At 40.3% G+C, this 19079-nt stretch overlaps 1 protein-coding gene and 1 long non-coding RNA gene across 4 annotated transcripts in view; one reads left to right on the top strand and one right to left on the bottom strand.

The window, feature by feature from the left end:
• Positions 1-2741, top strand: part of LOC141145733 (uncharacterized) — a 51425-nt gene extending 48684 nt beyond the window's left edge. For all 3 annotated transcript variants that reach the window (XR_012244625.1, XR_012244626.1, XR_012244624.1), the window contains exon 3: positions 146-2741. This is a non-coding gene — a long non-coding RNA (uncharacterized lncRNA). The remainder of the gene's footprint in view (positions 1-145) is intronic.
• ZFHX2 (zinc finger homeobox 2) overlaps positions 1-18864 on the bottom strand; it is a 101506-nt gene extending 82642 nt beyond the window's left edge. The window contains exon 1 of the mRNA XM_073632594.1: positions 18268-18864. The gene's annotated coding sequence lies outside the window, so the exon portion shown is untranslated. The remainder of the gene's footprint in view (positions 1-18267) is intronic.
• Between the last annotated feature and the right edge of the window lie 215 nt (positions 18865-19079).

Here is a 19079-nt window from a genome sequence, read left to right on the forward strand (position 1 = left end):
GACCAAACTAATGGCTTAGTTACTTTGGAGTCTATTTAAAAAAATGCTTTATGGATATCTCAGTATTCAAGCAACAATCATCATTAATACCTGTAATGTTTGTCATTTGTGTGAAATGCCAACTTCTATTTGTTGCCTTACACAGGGCGAGTGTACCATTTACCAACATTTGATCCAAAGAGAACAAAAAACCTTATAGACATTCAACCAGAAGAGGTAAAAACCATTCAACCAAGAGAGAAAATGGCCTAAGACTATAGGATATAAACATTCGACCAGAAGAAAGAATAATATGAGGGAGACCTCTGTACTGTGTACAAAGTGTATGGAGATTTCTGCGCTCACCACTGACAGTGTAATGAATCAGCTACCGCTGAGAGTGAACTGCTCTACAGAATTGATACAATGTTGCTTACTAGAACTCTGGAACTGTGTTGTTTACTAGATGATCTGTTGTTCATCTTTGAGGGCTAGTTCACAACAGAACACGACCTGGGAAACCTGCGTTTCGTGTGCGTTTCCCACACCACGTTCAAAATGCACTGCACTTGCGATCTCCAGCAGGTGTCAGTTGCAAAAGCAGTGTGTTTGCCTGCACCAGATCACATGGAACAGAAGTACCATGCAATCTGGTTGCCCTACGTTTTGTAAAGTAGCACATGCCCTACATTTGCTGTGGTCTGGCACAATTTCAGCCCAATCAAATAAATGAGCTGAAATCGCACTGCGCCTGGATCGCATGTGAATTGCACAGGAGCACACAGCGTGTTCCTGTGCAATTCATGATGTGAACCGCTCCTCAGTCTGGTAAACCTGTCAAACAATGGAGTTCTGTCTCTCAGCACTATATCAGTGCAGTGTTTTTGGAACAGAGCAGTGGGTGGGACTTGTGTGCAAACAAGGGTGCAGAGTCCCTGCCCCTGAGAAGTCTTCATTGACTCTGCCTACACAAAGAACCCACCACCATGGCTCTGTAGAATAACTGGTGTGCTGTTGCTGGGAGGATCCCACATTACATGTTCGAACCATGAAAAATATCCAGCATTTTGGAAAACTGCTGTTACCAATGCTAAAACCTTTTACTTTCAGTGTTTACTTGTTGCAATTATTTAAAAATTAACTACTACATACAGTATTTACTTATTTCAAACATTGCTTAGTTTGTTGTATGGCCATGTTGTAAAAAATGTGGGGTATATACTGTATAACAAACAATAGTTCATGTGCATGGCTAACCTTACCCAAGGTTGTCACAGGTAGTGACTATACAATACTATAATTATACCCACCATCATCAACTGATGACAGCACAGAAATAAACATTCCTGGCATTAGTCTCTGACAAATTTATTCTCTACGGATACCTCAATATTCATTTTCCTGTCTGTATACATCGCTCCTATCCATACAATATGGTGTATGAATTCTCTTTTGCATTCGTCTACTCCAGTTTTCCCAACAAGTGTCCTTTCTTCTCTCTACTCTTTTCTCTGCAGGAGAACCATCAAAGGTTCTCTTTTTTCTAAATGAGTTGAGACCCCTCCCTATATTATTCCATAGAACAAAAATCCCTCAGTGTTTAATTAGTAAATCCTACAGAATAACATGGGAAGCAGTAGTATATCGCATATGAGAGCTTGAGGTAATCACAGCCATATCTTTTTGCCTATGAGAGCAAAATAAAAAGCCAAAAATGCCTTTGATGAATTAACCTGCTGTTTATTTTCACTATATTCTATATTTCTGGATTTTTGCAGAGCTATTACTCACTTTTTTTCCTCCTCTCTTTACCACTGAGCTCTATATAGCTATCGAAAATAAAGGTGACAGATCTGAGAATTTATCATGTTCTTCTAGTGTTCAAGGTATTTTTTGAGGTCCTCTACAAGATTATTGTACACTTGTGTCTACTGGCATAAAAGACAATGCTAATGTATACTTTTTCAATACCCAGTCAATTCACCCAATGATACGCATCTTAATGTTAGCAAGCCTTTTCTACTGTTGCCAGTAGAAGTCTATCTTCCTTGGTTCTCTACGGGTTCCTGTTCATTTCTACACTAGACCTGTTGGTTTTTGAACGACCTTGCGAAAGGATACTTTAGCAACAACTTTCATGATGTGAAGCCTCTCCATTAAATTAGGTCCTCCACTGCATTAAAAAGACCCTGTCAATTTTAAAACTACTGGTAAATCAAGTACTTTAAGCCTGGGTTCACACTATAGCGATGCGGGAACCAGCGCCATCTCCCTCGCAGACAGTTCACACTGGTGTCAATACAATGTTAATGACACCCCAGATTGGTTCACAGATCGCAGTGCGAACTGTGGATTCGGACAGGAATCAGATCGCATGGATGCGAATATCCATGCGATCCGATTCCAGTTCGGGGAAAAAAAAGACGCTGCACCTTTTTTGTGCGAATCCAATGTGAGTTGGACAACTGCATGGCTGAACTCGCATTGCACAGACATTGCAAGTCATCAGCACAGCAATGCGGGTGCGAATCACATGCGATGTCTGTGTTCGCAATAGTGTGAACCCATGCTAAATGCAACTTTCAGCGTTTTTCCTTTCCAAATTATTTTTTATTCACTTGAAATGTGTCTTTGAACTTGCTAAAAATTTTCACTACTCCAGAAAGAGTCAGTTCCCTAGTATAGCTCCCTCCTTAAATTTGGCTATACACTGATCAAAATTCGGCTGGTTCAGCAGACTGCACGACATTCGGTTTTTGGCCGCCCCCCACTCGACAGAAATTGATTGGCTTCTGTCGACATGTTGGAAATTTCTTCTCGATCAGCATCTACAGGCGCTGATCAGTGTATTCTGTGCCACTGTCAGAATACAATATCCCAGCAGGAGTATTCCTCCATCCACCTCGTACACATATTTTCATTAATCCCGCTGGCCATACACCGTTAGGATTTTTTTCCGTTTAGCTGAATAATTAAAAACCTACCAAGGTATGGCACGCTTTACTCTTTGGGCTAGCCAAGCTCCTCTACCCCTCCCTCACCTCCCTACAGAATCTTTTGTCTTTTATGAGTCTGGTGCCATGTCATCTAAGATGGTGACACCAAGCAACAGTATCAGGACCTTTGGATGTCTACATAAGGGATAAATAAGGTTAAATGTATGCATAATCTTATGGGGAGATTTTTGTTAAGATGGTCTGTCTTTTAAAAAGCATAAAACATACCCTGCTAAATATTTTCTTGTGCCAAAAGCGCATCTACAAACTGCGTATGTCTCATTTATACTTCATAATAAACTAGAAGACACATTACTGAAGCAGCAAAATAGGTCCTAATTGAGCCTTTATCTGATGGCTCAAATACCTTAATGTACCCTCTGTTTCTACATGATCACTGATCTCAGCAGGAAAGGGCTTAAAGGAAGAAAATGAGCCTTAAGCTGGCCATACACTGAGAAAATGTTGTTTGGTTTCTAAAGAACTGTCTGAAAGTCGCTCAGTGGGTGGCACTGCCAGGCCCGCTCAGTTTCCGCCTGCATCCAGTCAGATGCTGTTCAGGTATTCTGACAGCTGCTGGCACCGGCTGTCAGAACACATTAGCCCAGCAGGGGGATTCGTCCATCTGTGCAGTTTAGAGTGGATAGAGAAATGTAACAGTGTTTGATTGGATTTGGGCATCATGGACATATACTCTTAGCCATAAAAGAGCCAACGGCAAGTAGTAACTTGGTACTGTAAGTACATAGTATATGACTTAATGTGTATGTTGATAATGGATACAAGATAAGGAAACATGGTTTCACTTTTTATGATGATATATTGAAATGTGTTTACTGAATCTATATTATCTCCTTACATATCCATAAATGTAGTGTTTCTTGTTATATCAAAGTGTATTCTACTGCTCTAAAATATCCTTCAAGCTAACTTTTCTCTCCATTTCTTGTCCATTTTTAAACTTCCAGTAAATATAACACATTTTATTCATTCTTAATATAACAACAATATGAATTCATTAAAGTGGATGTAAACCCTCATATATACCCAGTGAAGTGAACATCCTCAGATGATACACAGAGATTAAACAAATCTCCCTACATAAGTTTTACATGTATATCTGCTGTCTTCAGCTTTATATATTCTTTAGAAAGTTCAGATAGTGTAATGATGCGTACACACGATTGGAAATTTGGCCAGCAAAAGACTGATGAGAGCTTTTGGTTGGAAAATGCGACCGTGTGTATGCTCCATCAGACTTTTGCTGGCCAAATTCCAGCCAGCAAAAGATTGAGCGCATGTTCTCAATTTTTCGGGCGGAAAAAGTTCCTATCCGAAAATGCGACCGTCTGTAGCAATTCCGACGTGCAAAATTCCTACATATGCTCGGAAACAATTCGACGCATGCTCGGAAGCATTGAACTTCATTTTCTTGGCTTGTCATAGTGTACGTCACGCCGTTCTTGACGGTCGAAAATTCAGCAAACTTTTGTGTGACTGTGTGTATGCAAGGCAAGCTTGAGCGGAATCCCGTCGGAAAAGCCATCATATCTTTTTCCGACCAAAATCCTGATTGTGTGTATGCGGCATTAGGAGATTTGCTCTTCCTGTTCAGCACTGTAGTGAAGTCTAGGCATACAGCCAAGACAGCTGATTGGAGGAAAGACACACACTCCCTCTCCTCATAGGTAAAGACGTTCAGAGCTGTTCTTTGAATAGTTCAGCACTCTGTTAATCTCTTTATAGCGCCCTCCCCAACACAAAACTCAGGCTGCTTCTATCTCAGTTGACGGAGAACTTGTCAGGAGTTATCAGGCTGATAACAGAAGGATGAAGTAGGAGACAGCTAAGGAACATAGTGCTTTGAAGAGAGATAACACAACACTGCAGATATATGTGCCCAGCTCATATTTCATGAATCGGGTATACATCCACTTTAATGTGCCTGTCATATGCAGCTGCAGTTGGTAGCTGGGATATATAACACATAGGTATGGGTTTCCCTTACAAACATGTTATTAGCTCTCTATAAAGGCTATTCATATATAATAAAAAAAAGGTAGAGTGTTGCTCATAGTGACCAATCATGTTTCATCTTCTATTCTCTAGGAAAATGAAACATGAAATCTGGTTGGTAACTGTAGTCAACAACTCCCCTTTTCTTCCTACTTTATTTTTTATTTTTTTAAATGAATCCCTTTGTCATAAAGCAACTGTGTGAAAAGGTTCTGATAAAAGAGGTCATTCTTTAATGTATGTGTCTAAGGGCCTAAGCTGGCCATACACAAACTGAATTTTCAGCAGATTCCTGTTGAATTGGCTGAAATTCATTCAGTGGGTGGCCCTGTCGGCATCACCTGGATCAAGTAAAGCCAACTCTTTAATTGACTTTGTTAAAGAATTCAGTCTGAAAATTCTCGGCTGAATCCAATCAGATGCAAGCACTGTAAAGACTCGTACACACAGGCCAAATGTTGGGAGACATCGGCCAGTTAAAAAGTAACGGCCGACATTCGGCCCGAGTGCATGTCAGCTTATGGGACAAGCATGTTGGAAAACCAGAGGCCGACTGGCTCCCAAACAACGCTCTCAGCCAATGGCTGAGAGTGCTGACCGGAGTGTTAAGATGGGGGGTGCGTCAGAACACAACGAAAAAAAAAATATTATGCCCCGTACACACGGTCGGATTTTCCGATGGAAAATGTGTGATAAGACCTTGTTGTCGGAAATTCCGACCATGTGTGGGCTCCATCACACATTTTCCATCGGAATTTCCGACACACAAAGTTTGAGAGCTTGCTATAAAATTTTCCGACAACAAAATCCGTTGTCGGAAATTCCGATCGTGTGTACACAAATCCGACGCACAAAGTGCCACACGTGCTCAGAATAAATTAAGAGAAGAAAGCTATTGGCTACTGCCCCGTTTATAGTCCCGACTTACGTGTTTTACGTCACCGCGTTTAGAACGATCTAATTTTCCGACAACTTTGTGTGACCGTGTGTATGCAAGACAAGTTTGAGCCAACATCCGTCAGAAAAAATCCATGGATTTTGTTGTCGGAATGTCCGATCAATGTCCGACCGTGTGTACAGGGCATTAGTGTGCACCAGGCTTTAAGATATTCTGAGAGCCACAGGTGCTGGCTGTCTGAATACAATAGATGGCACTGCAGTTGTGTCCATCCACTCTGTTTAATGTGGATGGGGGAATTTAGCGATTTCTCTCATTTAGCCCATGGGTCATGGCCAACTTACACACATCAGATATATTTACGTTCAGTTTCTGCTTCTTGCAATGCAGGCAAACTTCATGGCAGTTTAGAAATCCATTCAAAACAATGCATATCACTTTTCTCATTAAGTCTGTTGAATGGAGATCCTCAAAACTGAACTGCAATTCATCTGAAAATGCACTAAAAAAAATGTGTTAAAACACAAGCAATACTGCATGCGTTTTCAACCACATCTGGTGTGAACAAGCCCTCAGACTAGTTTCAGGCTATAGACTCATTAAATAGGTTCGCCTTCACTGCCCCATGACTAGTATGTGACACTTCTCAAAGAGGTTTTGCTTCATCACAGATTCCCTTTAAGCTATTTTCAATATCTCAGCAGCAAAATTTCCTTTAGCGGTTCTCCTTTTCTATGGATATGGAAGCATATGAAGCATATGTATATACAGTATGTAAATAGATTCAGTTAACCTCCTGAAACATACATATGTAGGATTCAGCTAATTTACTAAAGTCATTTGACGTTAGCTATGTAACAAACTCAGCCTTAAGGCGGAGGTCCAATCAGATAGAAACACCAATGAATACAGCTATATATTTAGGAAAAAATCACCTCATTTTTACAAACTGCAAGAAACTTGATTTCAGTCGAGTTTCTTGTAATCCTCTTTACATGAGCACTCCAATTGGGAGAGGGCATCACCTGGGGCTATTATGCCGCGTACACATGGTCAGACTTTCCGGCAGGAAAAGTCCGATGAAATCTTCTCATCGGACATTCCGATCGTGTGTGGGCCTCATCTGACTTTTTTTTTAGAAAATTCTGACGGACCTAGAAATAGAACATGTTTTAAATCTTTCCGACGGAATCAATTCCTATCGGGAAAACCGCTCGTCTGTATGCTGTTCCGACGGACCAAAAACGACGCATGCTCTGAAGCAAGTACGAGACGGCAGCTATTGGCTACTGGCTATTGAACTTCCTTTTTCTAGTCCCGTCATACATGTTGTATGTCACCGCGTTCTGGACGGTCGGACTTTGGTATGATTGTGTGTAGGCAAGACAGTTTTAGCAGAACTCCGTGGGAAAAACCTTCAGAGTTTACTCCGATGGAAAAAACGGTCGTGTGTACGCGGCATTAGTGGCCCTGTATGCATGTGTGATAACAAAGAATATGCTGACAGGAGCAAGGACAGCAGATGGTTGAGTTCACCTGTACATTGCTGCCCCTTCACTGTCTTGTCACAGGCAGGCTAAGGGCAGGGAGGTGACCTAGCTGTATTGCTTAGTTGCAGTAGAGAAATTGAAAGCTGGCCATAAATGGATTGAAATTCACCTGCTACAGCGGGGACCAGACACATTTCGATCCATGAATGGCCATTCCCACTTGACTGCTATCAAACAGGAATGTTGGGAAACGTTTATCAATCACCGACTGCAGCCACTGATCAGTGTACTATGATAGCCAAGGAGTCCCGCAGTCGGGATACAATGGCACAACGGGAAGACTCTAGATTGTGTGGGTGGAGGAATCTTTTCATTTTTTATTTTTTTTTTCGATCAGCCAGTGGCTGATTAAAAGTCATCTATGGCCAGTCTAAGTATTGCTGTGCTATCTGGCTAGGCTGTATACATTTCTGGATTAATGGAGAAAAAATGCGTATTGTGTATTGCAAAAGTGTGTTTAGATGTTTCCCTGGAATTCAGCTTTAAACGTTTAAAAGAATGTCTAGAACCATGAAACACATACTGATAACTTTCATTGGGATATGTCTTGCCATTAGCCCTAAAATAAGATTAAAAAAATGTGAATGGATACGTATAGCATGCTCATTACATTGATTACATCAAAGGGTAAATATTTTGTTGGCTAATTCTGAATACGTTTTCCATTTTAGGCTGTCACCATTCATGCTCCAGTAACATCACACAACTAAGCGGTAGGATCTTTGTTCACACATGGGTGGCCAAACTGGATGGAATCCAGCTGTTCTGCACTCAGAATGACTGGCCATCATGGGCTCGATAATGAGGTCAGCACAAGATCCCAAATCCATGCTGGATTGTGGTACCATTGATTTTAAGAATATTATTATTGGCATTACTGCCATTTTATCAATACACATGTTGAAGTATTGAACGGCTTCATTGTAACTGCCGTGTTTGGTCAGTTGAATTTTAAACATTCTCAGTTTTCCTTGCCTTGGACTAAATATGAACATTTAATTACTCCGCTGTATAATTATCCTTTTCACAGCATCCCTCTGCCCCTCTCACCTAATCAATCTGTGCCCGTGTAGCAGCAATTCAATCAACGTTGTAAAAGGGATTCAATAGAATTTTGCCTCCAATCTGCTGGTTTATGAAAATTTGCAGAGAGAAATCTCTAATTGTTCATAAAGTCATCACTTAATATTTACTGCAAGGCTATTGATAGATTTGCTGATTTTGGAAAGGTTGACCAAATTTAGATGAATACTCCTTAAATATTCAAAGAAGAGACAGTGCAACATAGGTACACAATCACTCAATGATAATAACTAAATCTGGAGACACATATGTGGTTTTCCAACTAGGAGCATCATCTTTTGCAGATGATTGTTTGAGAAAGCGAGTAGACTGTGTTATCAGTCCAAATTATAATTTAGCACACAGGGCAGTTACACTCTATAATCTACTACTGATCAAAGCTCAGACAATTGCAGAGATTGACTTATTATCTTAAGATTGTACGAGTTACATAAAAGTATCACAAAAAGCATCAATGTCAATTGCTCCCTTTCTACAAATAATATATGCTGAACATTCAAAGAATGTAAGTCAGTCTACTCAAAAATTGTCCTGTCAATGACCAGCCTAAGAATGAATGAACATGTTAAGTGTGAGCTGACATATCTATTAGATACAGTCACATCAAAGGCCTAACATATTTTGCTAATTCTCAGCAAAAAGCTAACTAACTGCTAAAGATATATACTGCCATTAGCAAAGTGCTAGTGTTTGCGTACAGTCAAACGAAAGCAGATCTAAAGTGTAAAAAAACAAAACAAAAACACACCCCTACTGCCTTGAAGTCAAACATACAAAAGGAAGAATCCTTGAAGACTTGACAATCTTGGAACCATATGGGATTTCAAGAGGAATGGTCATGTTATTTCTGCTGGAAGATCAGCTCTTCTGAATTCCGAACCTCCGCAGAGATAACATAATCAAATATCTAGGCATTTGATCATGTGACTGGGTAAGATGGAATTTTACAGCAGCTTTTTTTTTTTTTTTTAATTAAAGACAGATACTTTATGCATCCCTCAAAGTGATTATAAAGGATCGTTTTTTATTTTTTTAAAATAACAAACATATCATACTTATCTCCACTCTGCAGCTTGTTTTGCACAGAGTGGCCCTGAACATTCTCTTCTGGGGTCCCTCGGCGGCTCTTGTGGCTCCTCCCCGCATCAGATAACCTCCTAGGAAAAGCGCTCTCCCGAGGGGGTTACCTTGCGGGCGCGCATCATTGGATTTGATTGACAACAGCGGGAGCCAATGGCTGTGCTGCTATCAATCTATCCAATCAAGAGCCAGGACCCCGTGGAAAGAGGGACAGCGCATCCCCGAATGAAGGGGCTCATGTAAGTAAAACAGGGGGGCTGTTGACTGCTAGGTGTTTTTCACCTTAATGCATAGGAAGCATTGAGGTGAAAAAAACACGAGGGTTTACAACCCCTATGGCAGTAAGAAGATGGTATTGACAGTATGGTAGGTGTTATTACAGGTTACAAATGATTGTTACTTAATCCAAGGGTATATGTGATTCTCCTGAAGGTGCAGGCTAAATATATTAGGTCTCCTCTAAGCTTGCTTGCCATTGCATATATGACTATCCATACAGAGTCAGATCTCTCTTTAAAACAGGGTGGTGTTAGTGTAGAATTCTGTGACTTTCAACTATTACACAAATGCTGGCTACCATTAAACTATTGTTAAAAGGGAAGAGTGACTGAATAACTGCCAAAACGTTCCATCATGCTGGAAAATCTCTGTATAATAAAGAAAACTACTTGCCATTCAGAAGGTACCCCATATGTTTAAAGTGGAACATCCAGTGAGCCAGAATCAGCCCACAGCAGGCTTACATCACAGAGCCGCTCCAGGCTCTAGAAGGATCCCGACCATATTGTCGGGATACACCCAGATGCCTGATCGACAGCTGGCTCAGTCTGTCAGCATGCAGCAAAGAGCCAGACACTTCTGCCCCCTCCCCAGCCAGGCATTCTAGTGTTTCAGAGGCAGAGTGGAGAGTGGTGACTGGTAATCACTGCTCTCTGCTCACAGCTGACCAAGAATTGAGCGATCAGTGGCAGTACTTGGGCGAAGGCTCGGTTCACACAGGGACGACTTGTCAGGCGACCTAGTCGCCTGACAAGTCGCTTCCCGTTCTGTGCTATGGAACCGTTCTAAGGGGAGCGACGCAAGTCGCTCCGACTTAGAAAAAGGTTCCTGTACGACTTTGGGGGCGACTTGGGGCGACTTGCATAGACTTCTATACAGAAGTCGTTTTGCAAGTCGCCCTGGCAGTCGTCCCTTACAGCTGATGGGGACAGTACAGCATCAGACCAAGTATGTGCAGTAACTTTATTTTTTTAACAACCCCAACTTCTCCTTTAATTCTATGTAATATATACAGCAAACCCACTCATCCACCCATATCACCATGCTTCATTTTGTTGAGAAATCACTTTGGAAAAACATCCCCTAGAATTTCTGCCAGTGGCAATCTTGGGTAAAGGCAGAAGATTTATGTAGCATTTACATCCTGGAATCCATCTGCCCTTAGCATGCAGGCAGGAGGGTGTGCTTAGTTGGGAAAACCCCTCCTTCTCTCCTCCAAATGAAAAAAAAAATACTCAGGAAGACTCCTGGTTTGCAAGTCATCATTTGACCTAGGCCAGAAACTAGGAAGCAAATGTAAAGAAAAAAAGGTTAAAACAAGTAAATATGATATGCTTTTGTATCCATTTATTAAGGCTAGTAGCATAAGGATTAAAAATAGTTAATGTTGATTGAGAGGGTTTAATTCTGCTTTAAAGATTGTCAACATTATTTTTTGAGTTGCATTGCTTGCCCATATCAGACAGGCTTGGCATGCAAGCTTTTGCCTTATAATGCAGTATTGTAGTAATGTAGTTGTGCGTGAACGAATAAAAAGTTGCAAAGATAGAGCACTTTGGAAAAACTCTGGGACTAATTTAGCACTTACTACTGGCCACTCTGTATCCAATAACCCACCCAATTATTGTTAGAGGCACACAGTCACATCTCCAGCAAAAATCTGATTGTTTCTGCTACTCATCTCTCACTAATCTACTGGTTCTCTCTTTCAGCACACTGGAACATTTATATTGGTAAGAAGCTCTCAGAATAACCTCATCCCGAAGGGGTGTCTGAGTTGGGAGCAGAAACTGCAGCTGTAACAGAAGTGATCAGTAATCCTCATAGATCAAAGATGTGTCAGTTCAGCTCCAGCATTTTGTACTGTTTGTTTACATCCCAAACTCCCCAAGTAACTGATGATGGCTTATATGTAACAGAGATATTTACTGTATAGCAGCAGCGCATACACAGATTCGAATACATGTGAAATCAAATTCAAATATATATATATATATATATATATATATATATATATATATATATATATATATATATATATATTAGTCCCATACTGACATATACTGTATAATGCTTTGCGTAATTAAAACACAATTTTATATATATATATATATATATATATATATATATATATATATATATAAATTTAATTTCACTACATATACAAACCTGTGTACAAGATGCTATACAGTAAAAATCGCCGGCCACTGTGTATAATTTTTTCTCCGGTGGTATTCAATGTACAAACCTAGCTCCCCGAATAAAAGAAAATGTAAAGCAGCTATTATTTTTACCTATTAGATTTTTGTACAGGCAGCTTAAAAGGGATTGAGCCAGCTCTTGTGGGTCAGCATGAAAATTGTGCATGGAAAAAACAGTAAAACTGTCACTTTCAAGTCTAGCCTATTAGCATTTATTGCCAGGCTTGACCTTCTGAAATTAATCATAAGAGTACGGGGACTTAGGGACTGACTTTATTCCATGCGTCACAATGATACTGCTGCTAAAAGCAAGACCTGTCTTTTAAGACGTAGTCAAGAAAAACGATGGTATGTGATTATGATATTCTGTTTCACAATAAGAATTTGCATGTCGCACAGATTAATAAACACCCAATCTGCCCAAATTCTGCCATTAAAATGTTGTTTATTTTTACCCAGAACTTGTGTATAACTGAAAAACCCTGTTGCATTTTTCCTCTGAATGTGTAAAAAAATGTACTCCCTATTATAGATATTTTGTGAAGGCTGTTTACTTCACAGATTGTAATGGTCAGCGTTTGAATCATTTAATATCACATTTAGATATCTGTACAAGTGTTGCTAAAGGCCAATGTGACCAAAAACTGCTATCAGCATCAGCGTATTGAATTATTGTACAGAGAGTCCACTGAAAAGAACAAAATTCCCAGTTCTGATCAACTGCTGCAGCCAAGTGACAGGGTCCTGCCCCCCGCCCCAGTAGATTCTCTATGATTCAAAATAAACAATGATTGAGAATGACAACTTCGTTACGGCCTTGTGGGAGAGTGCGCACACACAACTGCTGTGTCTTGTCTTTGGTCTTTAAGAGGTATACAAGATTGCTGGAGGGGGGGTTTACACGCTGATGCCAATTAAACATATCAGTTTTAAGTTCATGATGACCTTTCAGCTTTTGCTAAAATTGTCACCATGGTTAGGGTTTGGGTTCCTGTGTATGTTTTTTAATTCTCTCAGAGATCATCTATAACCTCAACATCTTCATTGTTCCTATAGCTCCTTATAACTGACAGATTTTTTTTTTCTTTGACAAGATATCTGAATGTCAGTCGATGTCCCTCATTCTTTACATGTGAGAAGTAATTACCATACCTCCATCATTCTGGTGAACTTTCATTTTCCTTATACAAACATGGAACACCACAGCATCCTTCTTTCTGTAAACATCAGAACCTTCATCTATATGACTGATGCCTCAACGGCCTTCAATATCTCTCTGTTTATATATTTAAATGCCCCTCTGTATCCATTTTCTCTGTGTACAATCTAAACTCCTATTCTTTCTGGGTGTTTGTATTTTCTTAGCAGTTCTTTGGCCTATGAACCTAAAGGTGGCCATACATGGCTCAAATTTTGGCTGATTATTGCTGAATATTCTTAAATCTGAGCTGTGAGTGGCCCTGATGGCAGAAACTGGCTCAACAAAAGTCGATTTCAAAATTAAAAAATTATCAACAAAACAGTGACTTCATCCTATCAGATGGAGTCCCTGTTCAAATGTTCAGGCAGCCACGGACGGGTTTTGCAGGTGTTTTAATACAATAGCTGGCAGGAAAGACCCTCCATCCATGCAGGCTGAGTAAGAGGAGTCTATGTGTGTATATCCTCTCCAGTATCTTTCCCACTACACACCTAAGCTCCCATCTGATTTCCTGCTTCAGTATATCTCTAGACCTCTGCAAATGTCCCTGTGTACAATGCAACCAATCTGTGTACATTTGGGCTAGCGTCACTCTTAATATACCCAAAGTAGTATGTGTAAGTGAGGAAAGGTCCATTTTAATTTGCCTCTCAGTAGGTGGCAAAAAAAAAAATTACCTATGCAGCTCAAAACAAAATTGGATTGATTACCCTTATGTTAATGTGCAGTTCTGAACCATTTTTTTTTTCATTACTATTAATATTATCTGATCGTCTTTACTGTTTATAGCAAGAAATCTTCTGCTTTCCTATACTTACTTGTATAAATGTCTGGTGGTTTTCCATTTATATTTGTATGAAATGTCCAATGATCATCCTGGATCCCCATATCTGTGCAGCTTAGGTATTTAGCAAATGACAGATCGCTGCAAACGCTAATCGAATGCCGATCGAATGCTGGTTTTCCAGCATGTCCGGTCGTGAGATCGGCTTCTGTTGTGACAGGGAGCTGTACACGTGCTGAATGTGGCCCAGTTTCTACCGTACTGTAGGGTTGCCACCTCATCCATTTATACCCAAACACATATTAATTACACAGGTTCTGTGGCTGATTAAGGAAGTAATTAAACTCTCTTGGTGCCTTAGAGATACAAAAAACAGAGTCACTTCTAGCGCTAATAGGTCTTCCAAGGTGTGGAGTAACAGATGTCAGATAAAATGGTGGTGTAAAAGGTATATATAGTATCCCAAAACTAGGTGGATGCTGCCTTCCTCAGATGGGGTAATCCGAAAGGAACTACAAGAAAAACAGAAATGGAAGGCGCACGCACCTAGTGCATTACCAGAGATAATTTAATAATAAGAAATTTTTGGATAAAAGTGGGTACTTACAAAATGCAACTGACAAAAGGCCATACCATAAACACAGTGCATGGACATGCACAGAACAAGGGGTACAGCTAATGCATTTCCGAAACGCGTTAGCTGTACCCTGTGTTCTGTGCATATCCATGCACTGTGTTTAATGCCTTTTGTCAGTTGCATTTTATGAGTACCCACTTTTATACAAAAAATTCTTATTATTAAATTATCTTTGGTAATGCACTAGGTGAACACGCCTTCCATTTCAGTTTTTCTCGTAGTTCACTTAGTGCCTTATCTACATTAAATTAGCCTTAGAACCTGAGTAATTCAGATGTGTTCTGCTTTAAAGGGATGAGGTGGCAACCCTACCGTACTGGCTGATTTTGGCAGATATTCAGACCATGTGTACCTGGCATAACCTTGTCCTTGTATACATATAATTCCCATCCAAACCCCCCTACCCCCTGTGTACACCTAAACATCCAAACCAACCCCTTGAGTACATATAGAATAACATGACGCGCATTGGGGTTGATTTACTAAAACTGGAGAGTACAAAATCTGGTGCAGGCGTGCGTGATAGCCAATCGGCTTCTAATTTCAGCTTTTTCAATTAAGCTTAAAAAAAAAAAAAAAAAATACTGGAAGCTGATTGATTTCTATGCAGAGCACCAGATTTTGCACTCTCCAGTTTTAGTAAATCAACCCCATTATGTCTTGTATACTACTAAATCCCTCCATAAGGCCTGGTTCACACCTATGCAGGTTGCAGTTTGCATTATCCAGGTGCATTTTTCAATACACGTTTTTGATCCACTGAAGTCTATGGAACCAAAGACTAGAAAAAAAGTCCCTGGCCCTTTCAATAAAATGCACAGATGTGAACTACATCCATAGGAAACCATGTTAAATGGACTGTAGTGTGTTTCTGCAAAACTGAAACTGAAAAAATGCATAGATGTGAACCAGGCTTAACTAACCCTATTTCTTTCCTTATGTCTGAATTCTCATAAATCTCTGTGAGCATGTCTACACATAACCATGTGACCATGTGTCATCTCTATAACTAGCCCTGTGTATACATGCCGACCTCAGAACACATACAATCCTCCTTTAATTAAACAAGTGCCTACATCCATCTGAGCCACTTTAACCTTATGTCTTTGTGTGTATCTGAAGATCCATACCCAATCACCAGTGTATTTATCTAAACCTCTATAATAAACACAGCCTGTATTTCTGAACCTTCTTATAATTAAAAGGGTACAGCAAACCTGCGGAACTAAGACGAAGCATCTATGTACATGTACAACCTTTAAAGCTAGCCTGTGTAATTGTTCATGTTACAATGTGCGACAATCTCATTACAATCTCCTTTAGGGCTTATTCACACCATGTCTGTTGAGCTGCTTTAATCTGCATAGATCAACGCAGGCTCAACTCAAGGGCACATAGAGAATAATTGTTTTCTATGTGCCTTTTTCGCATCATAATGCTATGTCAAGGTGGGCTGCGTTGCATAAAAATGGAGACATCTTGCATTTTTACTCAATGCACCTTACAACATGTCACTGACCCATGGTAGGTCGCAATGCACTAGGGTGCATAAAGTTGAATGAAGTGTCATTTTGTGAAACTTTAACTTTAATACGGTTGGAAAAAAAAGCAATGTTTCCTTTTTTATCTTTCAATATGTTGTTACAAGGTATCGCACCGCTTCCACACATACGAGCGAGAAAGTGTTTTGCAATGTGGGCTGGTGTGAATGAACCCTTAAGCTGACCTAACATATTACAATCTGGTTTTACAATTTTCTTTGGATTTACCAACACCTATTGCAAAGGCCTCTCAGACTGGGTACCAACTGAATAGATTGTTTTGATAGGCTCTGACACAAAGGAATTGGTACAGAGATTGTGCAATCAGACTGCAACATGCATGGACAACTTTAGATGTGTTACCTACTATGTAGTGCACGGGCCTAGCTAAACGATACCCTGTGCCTATTGATAACTGACATGGCATCTCTTGTACATCTAGGCCTCTGCAGCTTGTGCTGTATTCCCGTGTATACATGAACCATTTATGATGTGCCTTTGCGTACCTATGAATCTTCTCAGCTAGCTGCCTATCATAGATTGCATTTAAGTGAATTTCCCTTCCCCCAAAAACCAATTTCTAGGCTACCAGAATATTTAAAAAAACACACTGCTTGCCTTTATAGCTAAACCTGTTCCACAATTGGAACCTGCTCTTCTTTGACTGTTCACATATATGTACACCTTTATCCTCTGATTACATGGAAGCCAGCCCTCAATTCCCTAATTATATCTCAACCTTCCCACTATTCTTCTGTTTTCACGCCTCCATCTATCTATCTGACTTTGTGTATAGGCGATTATCCTTCACACAAGAGATAGTCATTTTTTTTTTTTCCCCTGAATGTACAGTCCATTCGTTCTACCCCCTTCGCCCCATATACATGCCAGATAGATCAACTCCTGCATGTGCATTGTCTGTGCAGTGTGCTTCCACTCTATCTACCAGTCTCTTTTATCAAGCCGTTTTCTCTTCATTGCATAATTCTAATCCTAAACGTGAGCTCCTCCTCTCCCCTTTGTATCATTTTATCTCTGGATTTCCTACATATGTTGCCATTTGTAGGAACCCTTTCTCTGTCTGAGTCCACCTGCCTCATTGCCTGTGTGGAGCCATTAAAAAAAAGGTGCTCATTATCCTCCTCCTATGATGAGGGTTATCAGTCAATCACAGACATAGAACAGCTGTGATGTCACAGTCGCTACAGGACAGGTGTGAAGGACTGTCAGGCCGCTACTGGTCCCTATCGGAGTGTTTCTCGCTCTGCCCCCCCCCCCCCATTTCCCTGTCCTGGGTTTACCCACATATATCTGTAATATTAAATGAACCTGAAGCTGCTGCTTGTCTTGCTGTGCGCGTATGTGATTCACTGCATGTACCCTATATGTATATGTTAGATGTGTGACTAATGAATGAATACCCACCGTTATATTGTATACTAACACACTAATATGTATATATATATATATATATATATATATATATATATATATATATATATATATATATATAACCCTCGCCTTCTATAAGATATCTGATGCATTAACATAAGAGACATGTATTGACCAGTATATGTAAAAAAGATCCATATTGGATAGTATGTATTCTATTTGCATTAATATTTATAATGCAAATAGCAACGTGTTTATATGTATCTACAAACAAACATTTTTTTTGGTATTAATGCAAAACATTATGGCACACAAATGAAATGCATGGGCATGTCCACCTAAATAAATGTGCGGAAATACTGTATAGACGGGAACACATACACAGAAACACAGACAGAGATATTTGTAATTGGAAATAGCGGCAATGCTCCATGTAGCTGTAAAAGGGTGGAATTATATATATGTCAATTTCTATACATCCATCTACTCCCCTCAATCAATTGCCTTCTGACCCACAAGCCACAAAATGAGAGAAAGAGGGAGAGAGATGGAGAGAGGGAGAGTGAGAGAGACGAAAAAGAGAGAGAGGAAAAAAAAACAGGAATAGATTGTAAAATCAATGCTACTTACAGCTTAGCTGGTGCGAGAGGATAAAGCTGTGTCTGAGGGATGCTGAGGAGGCGGTCTCTCCCTCTCTCTCTCTCCCTCTCTCTTTCTCGCTCTCTCTCTCGGGGCTTTCTTGCTCCCCCCTTTACAGAAGGAAGATGAAGACTAGGAAAAAATAAATCAATGTCTTTGTGGTGTGAGGTACTTTCTCTGTGTGGACAGGGCTTTTCCTATTGATTTACAGTCTCCGAGACACCTCTCCCTCTCCCCCTCTCTCTCTCTCCCAGATCCATTCACAGACAGCTCCTCTCTCTCTCTCTCTCCAGCACAATGGAATAATCAATACGCACAGACACACACACACATTCGCACACACACACACACAACACAGTGCTGGGAGACTGAGCAGGTGCAAACAGAAGCAGTCTGTGAGAGACGCTGCTTCCTACCTCTGGACATGAAGGGGGAGGTGGCGGAGGGACAGTTTAAAGGACAGCAGAGGTGTCAAACCAAGCTCACACACTTCTACACTCTATGTCATGGAGAATGACTGAAGAGGGAAGAAGATGAAGCAGAAAAAAAAAAAAGAAAAAAGAAGAGGATGCTGAGCTGCTTCCAGCAGCAACCCATTGAAGAATGATGCAGACGCAGAAAGAGAGGGGGATATTTCCATAATGATACAACCAATCAAGAAAAGCACTTTCTCCCTACAGTATGGCGTTCAAACTAGACCCTTAGGAGCGCACGGTCCTTACTGAATGGCCAAATCTACCTCGCTGAAATAGTTATTGAACCAGCAATGCTGTCTACACCACTAAGCTGTAATCAATGACATA

The sequence above is a fragment of the Aquarana catesbeiana genome, linkage group LG01 (assembly GCF_042186555.1).
Source record: "Aquarana catesbeiana isolate 2022-GZ linkage group LG01, ASM4218655v1, whole genome shotgun sequence".
NCBI classification, from domain to species: domain Eukaryota; kingdom Metazoa; phylum Chordata; class Amphibia; order Anura; family Ranidae; genus Aquarana; species Aquarana catesbeiana.